Source organism: Vulpes lagopus, chromosome 10 (genome assembly GCF_018345385.1).
Source record: "Vulpes lagopus strain Blue_001 chromosome 10, ASM1834538v1, whole genome shotgun sequence".
Taxonomy (NCBI): Eukaryota; Metazoa; Chordata; class Mammalia; order Carnivora; family Canidae; genus Vulpes; species Vulpes lagopus.
The window spans coordinates 18649436-18662209 of record NC_054833.1 but is presented as its reverse complement, the minus strand read 5'-3'; the positions used below and the strand labels follow the sequence as shown (position 1 = coordinate 18662209).

Here is a 12774-nt window from a genome sequence, read left to right as displayed (position 1 = left end):
GTGATTCTGCTGAAACTAAAGAGTAAGATTGAAAGGCATAGTTGGGTTTTTAGTAGAAGAGAGAAATAAGTGAAGGGGCAGTGTGGATACTTAGGGAAAAATAGGATGATGTGGGAAAAGCAGATCTAAAATGCAACCAGCGTGCTTGCTTCAACAGCACATATACTAGAATTGGAACATACAGAGATTAGCATGGCCCCTGTGAAAGGAGGAGGTGTAAAATGTAACGAGAGTTTTTTACAGATTTTTAAGTATAATATCAACTACTGCAAACTATCCAATAAAATGTAGATTTAGATCATAAGAGGCTTTGCTTGATCCTTGAATGTATTAATTTTCCATGCTTATCTATTTGTGTTTCAGACTCCTTCACTGGATTTTGAGCTTTTCCAGAGCAGGTTTTATATTTTTATCAATATAACCCTTATGCCTAGCACGGTAGTTGTCAATTTATTATTTTTAATTTTGACAAAAGCATTTGCAAGACCCTATCACTTAACATCTAATTTTTGATTCATTAAATACTAATATTATTAATTACTATAACTGCTATCCATCTTACCCATTTTTTAAGTTCTAGCTCCGATGGTATCTTCTTGCCTGCATTTATAGTCTACTGGCTATAAACAGTTTTTTCTGCTGAACTCTCTTAAAAGCACTAAGGATAGTTAAAAAGTATACATAACAAAATTTACCATTTTAGCCATTTTTAAACATGTAGTTCAGTGACATTAACATTCATCCTATTGTACAACCATCACCAATGTACCTTTCCAGAATGTTTTCATCATCCCAAACCGAATCTCTACCCATTAAACAGCAGTTGTTCTTCATTTATCCCTTCCCCCAGCCCTTGATGACCACCACTCCACTCTCTGTCTCTATGAATTTGACTGTTCTAGGGGCCTCATTTAAATGGAATCATACAATATTTTGTGTGTCTGGCTTATTTTACTTAGTCTTTTCGAGATTCATCCATGTCATAGCATGTATCAGAACACATTTCTTTTAAGGCTGCAATAATATTCCATTGTGTGTATATTCCCTATCTGCTCGTCCATTCATCTGTTGGTGGACATTTGGGTTATTTCCAGCTTTTGCCTATTGGGAACAATGCTGCTCGAGCGTGGCTATGTAGAGGTCTGTTTGAGTCAGTCTCTGTTTTCAGTTCTTGTGGATGTATACCTAAAATTGGAATCGCTGGGTCATAAGGTAATGCTATGTTTCTTTTTTTGAGAAACCACCGCAGTGTTTTCCACAGAGTCTGTACATTTTACATTCATTCCGTGGGCAGTGCCCCAGGAATCCGCTTTCTCCATGCCTTAAGCAGCCCTTGGTACTTCCTGGTGGTTTGTTTTGTTTAGTTTTGTTTGGTAATAGCCTTTCTAATGGCTGCAAAGTGGTATCTCTGTGATTTTGATGAGCTCTTTGTATTGAACATATCTAATTCTCAGGGAAACACTCTGAGATATGAAGACTAGGGTTTTCACCATTTTAGAAATAAAGAAATTGAGGCTCCAGGAACTAAATAACTTGCTCTAGTTCTCAAAGAGTCTTGGAACTGGAGGCCTCAAGGTCCATGCTCTTTCTGTACATCCCTCTTATAATTAATTGCTTCTGTCTCCAACTAAGTTTAAACATTTTTTGAAAGTAAAATATATGTGATTATCTTTGAATCCCCAAAGTGTTTTTAGTATGATTTCTTGAATGATGTAGGTAATAAATGTTATGGATGAGAAAATTTAGGCATAGAAATGCTTATTTTCCCAGCGTCATACAAATAATGCAACAAAGATTGGAACTAGAGCCCCTGCTCTTAACCACTATACAGACTTATTTTTTTAAAGATTTTATTTCATTTTATTTTTTTAGTAATCTCTACACCCATCATGGGGCTTGTGCTCAACCCTGAGATCAAGAGCCGCACATTCCATTGACTGAGCCAGCCAGGCACCCCATGCAAACCTTTATTAACTGTGTACACTTTTGAATGAGTTTACATCATGGTAGCGTCTGCCATTTCATAACAATCTCTGCATATCCACCACGTTCTCTGAACTGCTTTATAAAATCCCCCCAAACATAGGGCTCCTGGATGGCTCAGTCAGTTAAGCATCTGCCTTCTGCTCAGGTCATGATCCCAGAGTTTGGGGGCTGAGCCCCACATCTGATACCCTGCCCAGCACGGACGCAGCTTCTCCCTCTGCTGCTCCCCTAGTTGTGCTCCCTGACCCCCAATAAATAAAATCATAAAACAATTAAAATCCTACCATTTTATTTTTCCACCTATCATTTAGTTAAATTCAAACAGATCCATAAATGAACTTACTTTGTATCTTGATACTGTTTATACACCAGAGTTCATCGCATTGACCAACTTTACATTTCACATGAAGACATAAAAATCAATTTCATGGTACATCCTGAAATTAAGATGTCTTAACAGTTAAATGCCAGATTCTTGGAGGAATCTTAACCAACATAAGGAAGTTGAAGCAGCTGAGGAAAAATTCAGACCTGTTCTACCTCGTCTACTGCCTCCCATCCCTTGCTCCTCTTGAAGAGGTTGTGGGTATGGTTTTTTTTCATCTGCCATAGGAGAACAGTGCTTATGCTGAAGTTTAAGAGAGGAGGTATTTGTGAGCAAAAAGAAATTAAGGAAGCTTCTCAAATATTTAGACTGGTCTTGGTCACTTTAATTTACATGTTGTCAAGGTGGCTGCTGTGCAGAGCCCAGAGTACTGATTATGTTCAATAGGAAAATAAACTCATCACTCAGGTTTAATTAGATCAGTGATCTCCAAGTATTTGCCACTTTAGAGTAAGGCTGATTGAATCATCTCAAGCCTTTTAGTGAAAATTAGTTGTCAAATGGTAAATTTTACATAAAATGTTTTAAATTGGTTTTGGGGGATCCCTGGGTGGCTCAGTGGTTTGGCGCCTGCTTTTGGCCCAGGACATGATCCTGGGGTCCAGGAATCGAGTCCGGAATCGGGCTCCTTGCACGGAGCCTGCTTATCCCTCTGCCTGTGTCTCTGCCTCTCTCTCTCTCTCTCTCTGTGTCTCTCATGAATAAATAAATAAAATCTTAAAAAAATAATAAATTGGTTTTGAAAAATATTTTTGAATCACCTATATATCAGGCCACACAAAAGTATTAATACTGTAAAAGTATGTGAAGGGTCTTTACCCCGGTCTTTAAGGATGCTTTCTTTTTATGTTTAGTGAGTTCATAAAGGTCCCAAGAGTTCTTGTGTGAAGCTTTGTTGCATTGAGGATGAAAACATCAAAATCTGCTTAGGGTTTTTGGGTATGTTTATGAGGCTAATTTCCTTTTATGTAGCTTGCTTTTGAGTTATAATTGAGCCAATAGGTGTGTTGATTATTAAACTAAACCTCACTTATTACATTAGTGGTTGTACTTCCTATGCTGGCCACAGACTTGGGAGTTTGCTGTTACGGAAAATCCTCACAGCTTTTGAGTTGGGACCAGTAGTTCCTGTTGCTCCTTTTCAGGAAAGAAAGATTTGTCAGGCTCAAGGGGCTGCAAGCTGTGATCTTTACTGAGCAAGTTGAGTCAGTTTCCCATCCAAGAGACCACACTCACTAAGAGAAAAGATGCATCCATAAAATAGAATATAAAATTCTAAGCTTATTTTTAGTCCTCTGTTTTAGTATTAAAAGGCAGGAGGCACTTCCAGTTTAAAGAGTTGCTGCACACACCATCTGGACAATGTCAAATTAAGGAAGACTGCAGGCTCCGGAGAGGCCTGCCTTCTGAGGATCATACCTTGTGGCACCAATTAAGGGATTTGGGGTTGGGTTGCTTGCATACTATGTTTATGAGGCTTGTTTCCCACAATCATGGAGCTTGGGTAACCCATATTGTTCCTCCAGCTCCAAGCCATGATTCGTCTTCTAGAATGAGAAAGCTAATTAAAGGGAGCTTTCAGGAATTTTTTTTAAATTTTATTATTTATTTATAATAGTCATACAGAGAGAGAGAGAGAGGCAGAGACACAGGCAGAGGGAGAAGCAGGCTCCATGCACCGGGAGCCTGATGTGGGATTCGATCCCGGGTCTCCAGGATCGCGCCCTGGGCCAAAGGCAGGCGCCAAACCGCTGCGCCACCCAGGGATCCCAGCTTTCAGGAATTGAGAGAGAGAAAGCATGAGCCTGGGCTTTATTTGCTGTTGCTTGACACTATTTAATACAAATGAAACCCGTGTAAGTAACAAATTCTTCACATAATGGAAGGAATAGCCTTGATCAGAGGGAGCACGGCGATGAGTGGGATGAATAGGATACATGTCTGCCTCTTCACTGTGACCTGGCGCAAATCTTTCCATGCTTCCAATTCCTCATCTGTAGACTGAGAATAACAATATGCTCTCAAGGGTAGCAGTGAGGTTTAGAGATAGTGACTGTGACTTGCACCACACAGTACCTGTAGATGGCAAGTACTAAATACCTGCCATTATAATTTGTAACACACTTCCGAATGTTTTCTTTCTGCTGTGCCTCCTATGTCTGGCTTTCCTTAGGGACCAACCTAGATACCCCTCTCATGCCCTCGGAGAACTCTATCCCACTATAATATTAGCACATATGCCATATATCCTTGAAGACTCCATAGAGAAGTGTATATAGGAGAGTGCTTCACATTATCTACCTCCAGGGCATATGCACAGCTGGCACGCACCTGAATGGCTGTCCAGTGTAAAAATACTGAAATACCTCCAAACTGCTTGGTAAATAACTGCTGTTCCAAGCCTCCCCAGCCTTTGCCATGGAAATTCCTGACTCTCCTAGGCACCACCATGCTCCAGCAAATAAAGGGCTGATGTCTAGCACAGCTGGAGGCCTTGGAAAAAAACAAAATCTACTTAGGGTTTTTGGGTATGTTTATGAGGCTAATTTCCTCTTATGTAGCTTGCTTTTGAGTTGTTATAATTGAGCCAGCGGGTGTGTTGATTAATTGCTCTGCTCCAGAGCTATGGCTGGTTGGTAGCTGTTCTGATTAATTGGTGACTGTGCAGTCGGCCTCTCCTCCAAACAAGTGATCTCATTGTTAACATGGGATGTATTCATTTCTCTCTTCACCCTATAGAGTGGGCTCTGTGTGCAGGCTGCTGTATTGTGGGAATACTGATCATGGACATGGTTATACACACTTGAATCAGCTACAGCTCCCTGTAGACAACAGTAGCACAAGTGTAGAAAGAGAATTGGAAGTGTATTGTTGTAAGGGCCTCACTCTATATGCATAATATTTGAATACAGACTGTGGCAAGTGAATGTACATAATAAACCCCAAGAAGCCACTAAATAAATAAAACAGGAATAGCTAATCAGCCATAGTAGAGAGGAAACAGAATCATTAAAAAACAATCCAAAAGAAGAAGATAGAGAAAAAACAGATTAAGATAAATAGAAAACAGCAAGAAGGTAGATTTAAAACCACCCGTATTGACATTATTAAACCTTAAATGTAAATGTTCTAAGCGCTCAAAAGACAGAGATTGTCAAATTGGATAAAAAGGCAAGACCTAGCCATGCATTGTCTATAAGAAACCCATGTTAAATACGAGGGTACAAATAAAAATAAGGGGGAATGTATCATGCTAACACTAACCAAAAAGCTGTATTACAAAGTAGGCTTCAGAACAATAAACAAATGTTCCCAGAGATAGAGGAACATTTCAAAATGTCATAGAATTCAGTTCATTAAGAAGACATAACAATCCTAAATATACGTGTCATAAGAGGTTCAAAATACCTGCGGTAAAGATTGACGAGACTGAAGGAAGACAAGGCAAATTCACAGTTACGGTTGGAGATTCCAACATTTGTCCCTTAGTATTCATAGCACAAGCTGACAGCACGTCAGGAAAGAGAAGAGTCGCACAGTACTGTCAACCAACCTGACATTTGTAGAACATTGCCCGGACAACTAGCAGAATGTTCTTTTCATACACACTTGTGATCGTGACCAAGATCATTCTGGACCATAAAACAACACTCAATGCACTGGAGAGGATTGAAATCACATAAAGTAACCACAACAGAATTAAACTAGAAATCCGGAACATATCTGAAGAATCCTCAAGTATTTAGGAATTAAACAGCCTACTTCTAAATGATTCAGGTCCAAATAATAAGGCAAGTTAGTATTTTAAACTGAATCAACATAAACAGCATATTAAAATCTGTGGGATGTAACTAATGCAGTGCTCAGGACATTTATGATATTAAATGCTTGACTAAGAAAAGATGGAAGTGTCACATTAATGATCTAAGCTCCCACCCTGAAACAGTAGAGAAAGATCAAACTAAACAGAACGAAGGAAACAGTAACAGAAACCAATGAAATAGAAAACTGAAAAGCCTGAGAAAGTAAATGAAACCAAAAGCAGATTTTTAAAAAATGAGGGGCGCCTTCATGCACAGTCGGTTAGGCATCCAACTTTTGGTTTTGGCTCAGATCATGATCTCAGGGTCCTGGGATGGAGCCCTGCATCAGGTTCCATGCTTAGCGCTAAAGTTTCTCTCTCTGCCCCTTCCACCCATGCTTGCTCTCTCTCTCAAATAAATAAATCTTAAAAAAAAAATTTTTTTTAATGATGGATAAAATTGACAAGCTTCTATCTAGACAGATGGATCTAATCTCATCTATAGAACTGAAGTTCAAAATCTTACCTGACTTGGTTCTGAGGCCCATGTCTTTTCCTTTACATCATCATGCTTCCAGTACATTTTTATTTTTTTTTAATTTTTTTTTATTTATGATAGTCACACACACAGAGAGAGAGAGAGAGACAGAGACATAGGCAGAGGGAGAAGCAGGCTCCATGCACCAGGAGTCCAACGTGGGATTCGATCCCGGGTCTCCAGGATCGTGCCCTGGGCCAAAGGCAGGCACTAAACCGCTGCGCCACCCAGGGATCCCCTCCAGTACATTTTTAAAATGGACTTGAGTTAATATATATTTTTAAAAGGGTAGCAGGAGGAATATCATAAAATCAGTTTGCCAACAGTTGAAAAAGAGGAGGCTACCAAATAACCTGAGACCAGATCATCTGTTCGAAGAGGAAGTCCTAGAAACTAATAATGACATCCATCCTGCAGTTAGAGACATTCCTAAAAACCCAAAAGAAATTATTTTTACCAATGGGGAAGGGGGAAAAAAGTTGCCCAAATTGCTTACAGAAGACATCATCACATTAAGCTGTAAATTTAAATAAGATTAAAAAAAAGATTTAAAAAATTTAAATAAGATATTCTTGATACTGCAAATAAATAAATTCTCCCTCTGCCCCTCCCCCCTGCTTGTGTGCTCTTTCTTCCACTCAAATAAAATAAAACCTAAAAAAAAAAAGAAGAAAGTCCACTGACATAGCATTGGCCAAAGTTAATCATATGGATGAGCTTAGGGTGGGAGGGGAGTGTTATAATACTATGCAACACAATAAATACAACTTCAAGGAAATGGATAAATTCCTTGAAATACATAAATTACCTAGACCTACTTCCATTCTTTCATTGGCAAATTGATTTTTAAAAAGTTATATAGAGGGGCACCTGGGTGGCTTAGTGGTTGAGTGTCTGCCTTCTGCTCAGGGCGTGATCCCGGAGTCCTGGGATCGAGTCCTGCATTGGGCTCCCCACAGGGAGCCTGCTTCTCCCTCTACCTATGTCTCTGACTCTCTCTGTGTGTCTCTCATGAATAAATCTTAAAAAACATAAAAATAAAAAAAATATGGAAATGCAGTGGACTTAAAAGAATCAGAACATTTTAAGAGGAAAGAGAAGCAAGCTGGAAGACTTAACACTACCTGATTTCAAGATGTATTATGAAGTTACAGTAATGGGACAGGTGGTATTGACATAATGTAGATGAGTAGAACAGGAACAAATCAAGAAATAGATGCACAGATATCTGATAAGTTGATTTTTGACAAGCTGATGAGGCAATTCAATGAGGAGAGGGTAGTGCTTTCAACAAAATATGCTGGAACATGATATCCATAGGAAGCACAAGGAACCTCAAGTTTTACCTCCCGTAATATACCAACATCAACCTGAAGTTAATCATAAACTTACATGTAAGCGCTAAAGTTTAAAATTCCTAAAAGAAAGCATAGCAGAAGTTGTTTGTAACCTTGGGTTAGGCAAAGATTTCTTAAATAGGACACATCAGGGATCCCTGGGTGGCTCAGCGGTTGAGCGTCTGCCTTTGACTCAGGGCATGATCCTGGAGTTCTGGGATCGAGTCCCATATCAGGTTCCCTGCATGGAGCCTGCTTCTCCCTCTGCCTGTGTCTCTGCCTCTTCTCTGTGTTTCTCATGAATAAACGAATCAAATCTTAAAAAAAAAAAAAAAAATAGGACACATCAAAGAGAAAGCAGGAAACCACTAGGTTGGATTTCATCACATTGAACTTTTGCTCTTTACAAGACACTTAAGGGAGACCACAGAATGGGAGTAAGTATTCACAAGTATATAGCAGACCAAGGACGTATCTAGAATCTATAAAGAACTCTTAACTGCCCCAAAATGGACAAAAGATCTGACACTTGACAAAGGAAGATAATATGAATGGTAAATAAGCGCAAGAAAGACACTCAACATCATCGCGAAGGGAAATGAAACCACAATGAAGTAACTCCACACATCCCAGAATGGCTGAAATTAAAAGACTGATAGTACCGAGCGTTGGTGAGGATGCCAAACAACTAGAATTCTCGTTTGTTGCTAGACGGGACTGTGTAATTGTACAATCATTTTAGAAAACTTTCAGAATGCGATTTTTACAATCCAGCAATCTCCTAGACCACTCCTAGATTGAATTCAAGGGGCTTTATTCATGGTAGCTCCAACACAGAGAACAACTGAAGTGCCTGTCAACGGGTGAATGGAGAGACAAATTATCCATTCAGTGGAAAACCACTCGGCCATAAAAAGGAGCGAACTACTGGTATACGATGGACGAATCTCAAGCATGTTAAGTGAAAGAAGCCAAAGGTAAAAGCGTGTATACTGTGTGATTCCACTTCTATACAATTCTAGAAGAGGTAACACATAGTGACAAATCAGTGGTTGCCAGGGGTTGGAGTGAGGAGAGGGGACTGTAAAGTAGCACAAAAGAAACTTCTTAGGATGATGAAAATGTTCTATATCACTATTGTAGTGTTGGCTGCAAGACTGAAAACATTTGTTAAAACTTACCAAATCATACACCCCAAACTGGTGAGTTTTATTATATTGAAATTGTATCTCAGCAATGGGGGGAGGGAAAGGAAAGAAAGAATATGATGGCTTCTTCCTCCCAGGAACTCCCAGTCTACATAGGGAGTCAAGACAGAAAAAAACTCAAGGCAATGAACGATTAGGAGTCAGGAGTAATTCAGTTTGAACATGTTACATCACACCCAGCCTGGGTAGTTGTAACCACGCGGCCTGGGATGGTGATCAGTAAAGAGGGAAGCAAGTCCAGGTTCCTTCAAGGAAGGAATTTAGAACTGAAGCTCTCTTCTTACCACGTCAGCTTGGGCTTTCCCATCTTTTAGCAATCTGGAAGGACTCCGGATTCTTCCCTGTGGAAGGCAGCGTGAAGCAACTACTGCACTTTACCTGGATTATGCACAATGTCCAGCCGGGTCCTGGGAATTCGAAAGAAAACAGACTTTAGGGCGATCATTGGGAGAAAAAAAACCAACACTTGAGAAGTACCAGAAGGTTGACAGCAAAGGTGAATACGTAGACTGCATAGAGAAAAGTTTGTTCTTCTACACGAAGATGATGTGTGGGCACATCCCTGGGGGTCATGGATTTTAAGTTGCAGGCTATTGGAGAAGAAGTGCCAAACCTAGTGGTTCTTTTTTTAAATATATATATATATTTTAATTTTTCTTTATTTATGATAGTCACAGAGAGAGAGAGAGAGAGGCAGAGACATAGGCAGAGGGAGAAGCAGGCTCCATGCACCGGGAGCCCGACGTGGGATTCGATCCCGGGTCTCCAGGATCGCGCCCTGGGCCAAAGGCAGGCGCCAAACCGCTGTGCCACCCAGGGATCCCCAAACCTAGTGGTTCTGATAACAACCCCAAAGAAGCAGAGAAAAGAAAAAAAGGACTCAGGCCCCAAAGGGAAAGGGATCAAATTTGAGATGGGTGCTGAGTCCTGAAGAGGTGAAAGAATTTTCTCCCTGTTACAGAAGATCTATGTGGACAACCCCTTGAAACACAACAGCAATCCCAGCTCCCCCCCAAAAAATGTTGCTACAGGTTTAAAGAGTTTGATTTCTTTGGAGAAAGAGTAGAATTTGGAGCCACAGAGGCAAAATTGGTAGTTTTGTTGAATTATGGTTTTATCAAGCATAGACATTTCCCATAATTTTTTTGCCAGGTTCGAGTGTGACTATATACACAAGGCAAGTTACCCCATGAGATTCAGTAAAAAAAAAAAATGGTTCGGCCCCTTTAGATCGTTCTGTGAGAGGTGATTATTAGAGATGATGATCAGGGAGGGTGTCGACAGGGCGGGAGGCCGTGCACTTGGGGGTGGGGTTGTAATGGGAGCTCTGTACCTTCTCTCAATTTTGCTGTGAACCAAAAGTGCTCTAAAAAAAAAATAAAGTCTATATTTAAAAAACATTATTTGTAAATGCGGCTTTGTTTGACAAGGTAAGAATCAAGATTTATGGTTTGTTTTGTTTTTAATTCATGAGAGACACAGAGAGAAGCAGAGACATAGGCAGAGGGAGAAGCAGGCTCCGTGCAGGGAGCCTGATGCGGGACTCGATCCCAGGACCCCGGGGTTACGCCCTGAGCCGAAGGCAGGCGCTCCACCACCGAGCCACCCAGGTGCCCCGAGATTTGGAATTTTCAAAAAATTCCAGGAGGTCAGAGTGTGGGTAATACATAGACACAAGGGTGGGGGGTGGGTCACATTTCTCTGGCTCCAGACTGGCTTCTTTTGTTTATTTATTAAATTTTATTTATTTATTCATGAGAGAGAGACACAAGCAGAGGGAGAAGCAGGCTCCACGCAGGGAGCCCGATGTGGGACTGGATCCCTGGTCTCCAGGATCACACCCTGGGCCAAAGGCAGGCGCTAAACTGCTGAGCCACCCACGGACCCCCCGACCGGCTTCTTTTAAGGGAAGCCCACAAACGGCGAAGTGAAGAAGCGAGTCTGGATTGCAGAGCCTCAGGCATAACTAGGAAAAGCTGGTGAGTTGGATTCTCTGACCAATGGACGAGCTGCTCCCAGCACCCCCAGCCCTACTGCCATTCTCCCCCTTCCTTCCCGGTCTCATTGTCAGCGTAGGGCCTGTGGCCCAGCGTCCTACTGGTGTGTGCAAGGAAAGGGGGTTCAACAGCACCAGTGTCATCCGGGTCCCTGGAGGGACAGGGGCGCTGTGAGCAGACCGCAGTGGACACCCTCTCTGCAAGCAGGCAGGACAGGCCAGCCTCCAGGTGTGGCACCCATAGAGGGCCATGCAGGTGTTCACCATCGTGCCTTCACCAGGGAGCCGCAATGAACTCTTCAATTCCCTGAAAATTCTCTAGCTGTGGGAACATTCCAGAAACGCTGCCTGGGCCATCAGTGAGGCCTACTTCTAGACCGGAGGTGGGGGCTGGTAACAGCAGCAGTAACAGTAACGAGGACAGAACTGACAGCAGCTGTCCTTTACTGGGCACGTGTACCGTGTTCAACGCACCTGACCCGCGTCACGTCAAGCCCACAGCACCATGTGAGGCAGGAGCCACGGCCGTTGCCACCTTAGGGACCAGGAACCGGAGGGAGGGCCCCAGGAGCGTGTCCAGGACCACACAGCTGCTACATCTTGGGCACGCAAGCATTCTTTTGCTTTATCCAGGAATTTCCCTTCCTCGGCTGCTTTGCAAACCAGCCACTTAAAAAAAAATACAAAAAACAAGCCCATCTGTGACTGCTATGCAGGTAACAGTGGGAGGCCTTCCAGCTCGGGGACAAAAGTCAGCAGAAGAAGAAAAGAAACAGGCCAGCCTTCCCCTCCTACCTGGCTCTGCCCTGCGCTAAGTTCTAGCGGGAGATGCACTGGGCGCTCGCTCCTTGGAGCTCCCCGGGGCCCCCTGCTCGCTCAGGCTCCTGCACCGTCCAGGCTGAGGGCCATGCCTGGGGGGGGGGGGGGCGGTGACAGCAAGGACAGCTGAGCACAGGAGCCTGCAGGCCACCTGACAGGGGAGGGACTGCGTGTGAGTGGGCACCCCAGGCGGGAAGCAGGGCGTGTGTCCTGCACGTGTGGCTCGTGGGAGATTCCCTGGTGTTTTCTGAGCCATCGGGATTTCTGCAGCGACAATGGCAAGTGGCTTTCCTATCGTCAAGTCTCTGCTCCACTCTATGACCCCGGATCTGTGTCGCTCAGGAGCTTTCTGAGTCCCAGCCCCTGATGGTGGCGAGGGGCAGCTCTCTTGGCAGGCCAGTTCTCCGTGGTGTTCTGGGATTTGTTTCCGAGAACCCAGCCTAGGTCCTATCCCTCCAGCCCTCTAAGTGGTTTCATCAGCACCTAATGTATTAATTAGTAACATACTTTGGGGGCACCCAGGTGGCTCAGTCGGTTGAGTGCCTGCTTTCAGCTCAGGTCATGATCCTGGGGTCCTGGGATCGAATCCCACGTCGGGCTCCCTGCTCAGTGGGGAGCCTGTTTCTCCCTCCCCCTCTGCTCCTCCCCCTGCTTGTGTGCTCGTGCGTGTTTGCTCTCTCTCTCTCTTTCAAATAACTAAAAC

General features: G+C 42.8%; 1 non-coding gene across 1 annotated transcript; it reads left to right on the top strand.

Moving 5' to 3' along the window:
* The first annotated feature begins 141 nt into the window (after window positions 1-141).
* LOC121501052 lies at window positions 142-249 on the top strand. The gene has a single exon (XR_005990497.1). It is a non-coding gene; the product is annotated as a U6 spliceosomal RNA (small nuclear RNA).
* Window positions 250-12774: the final 12525 nt, after the last annotated feature.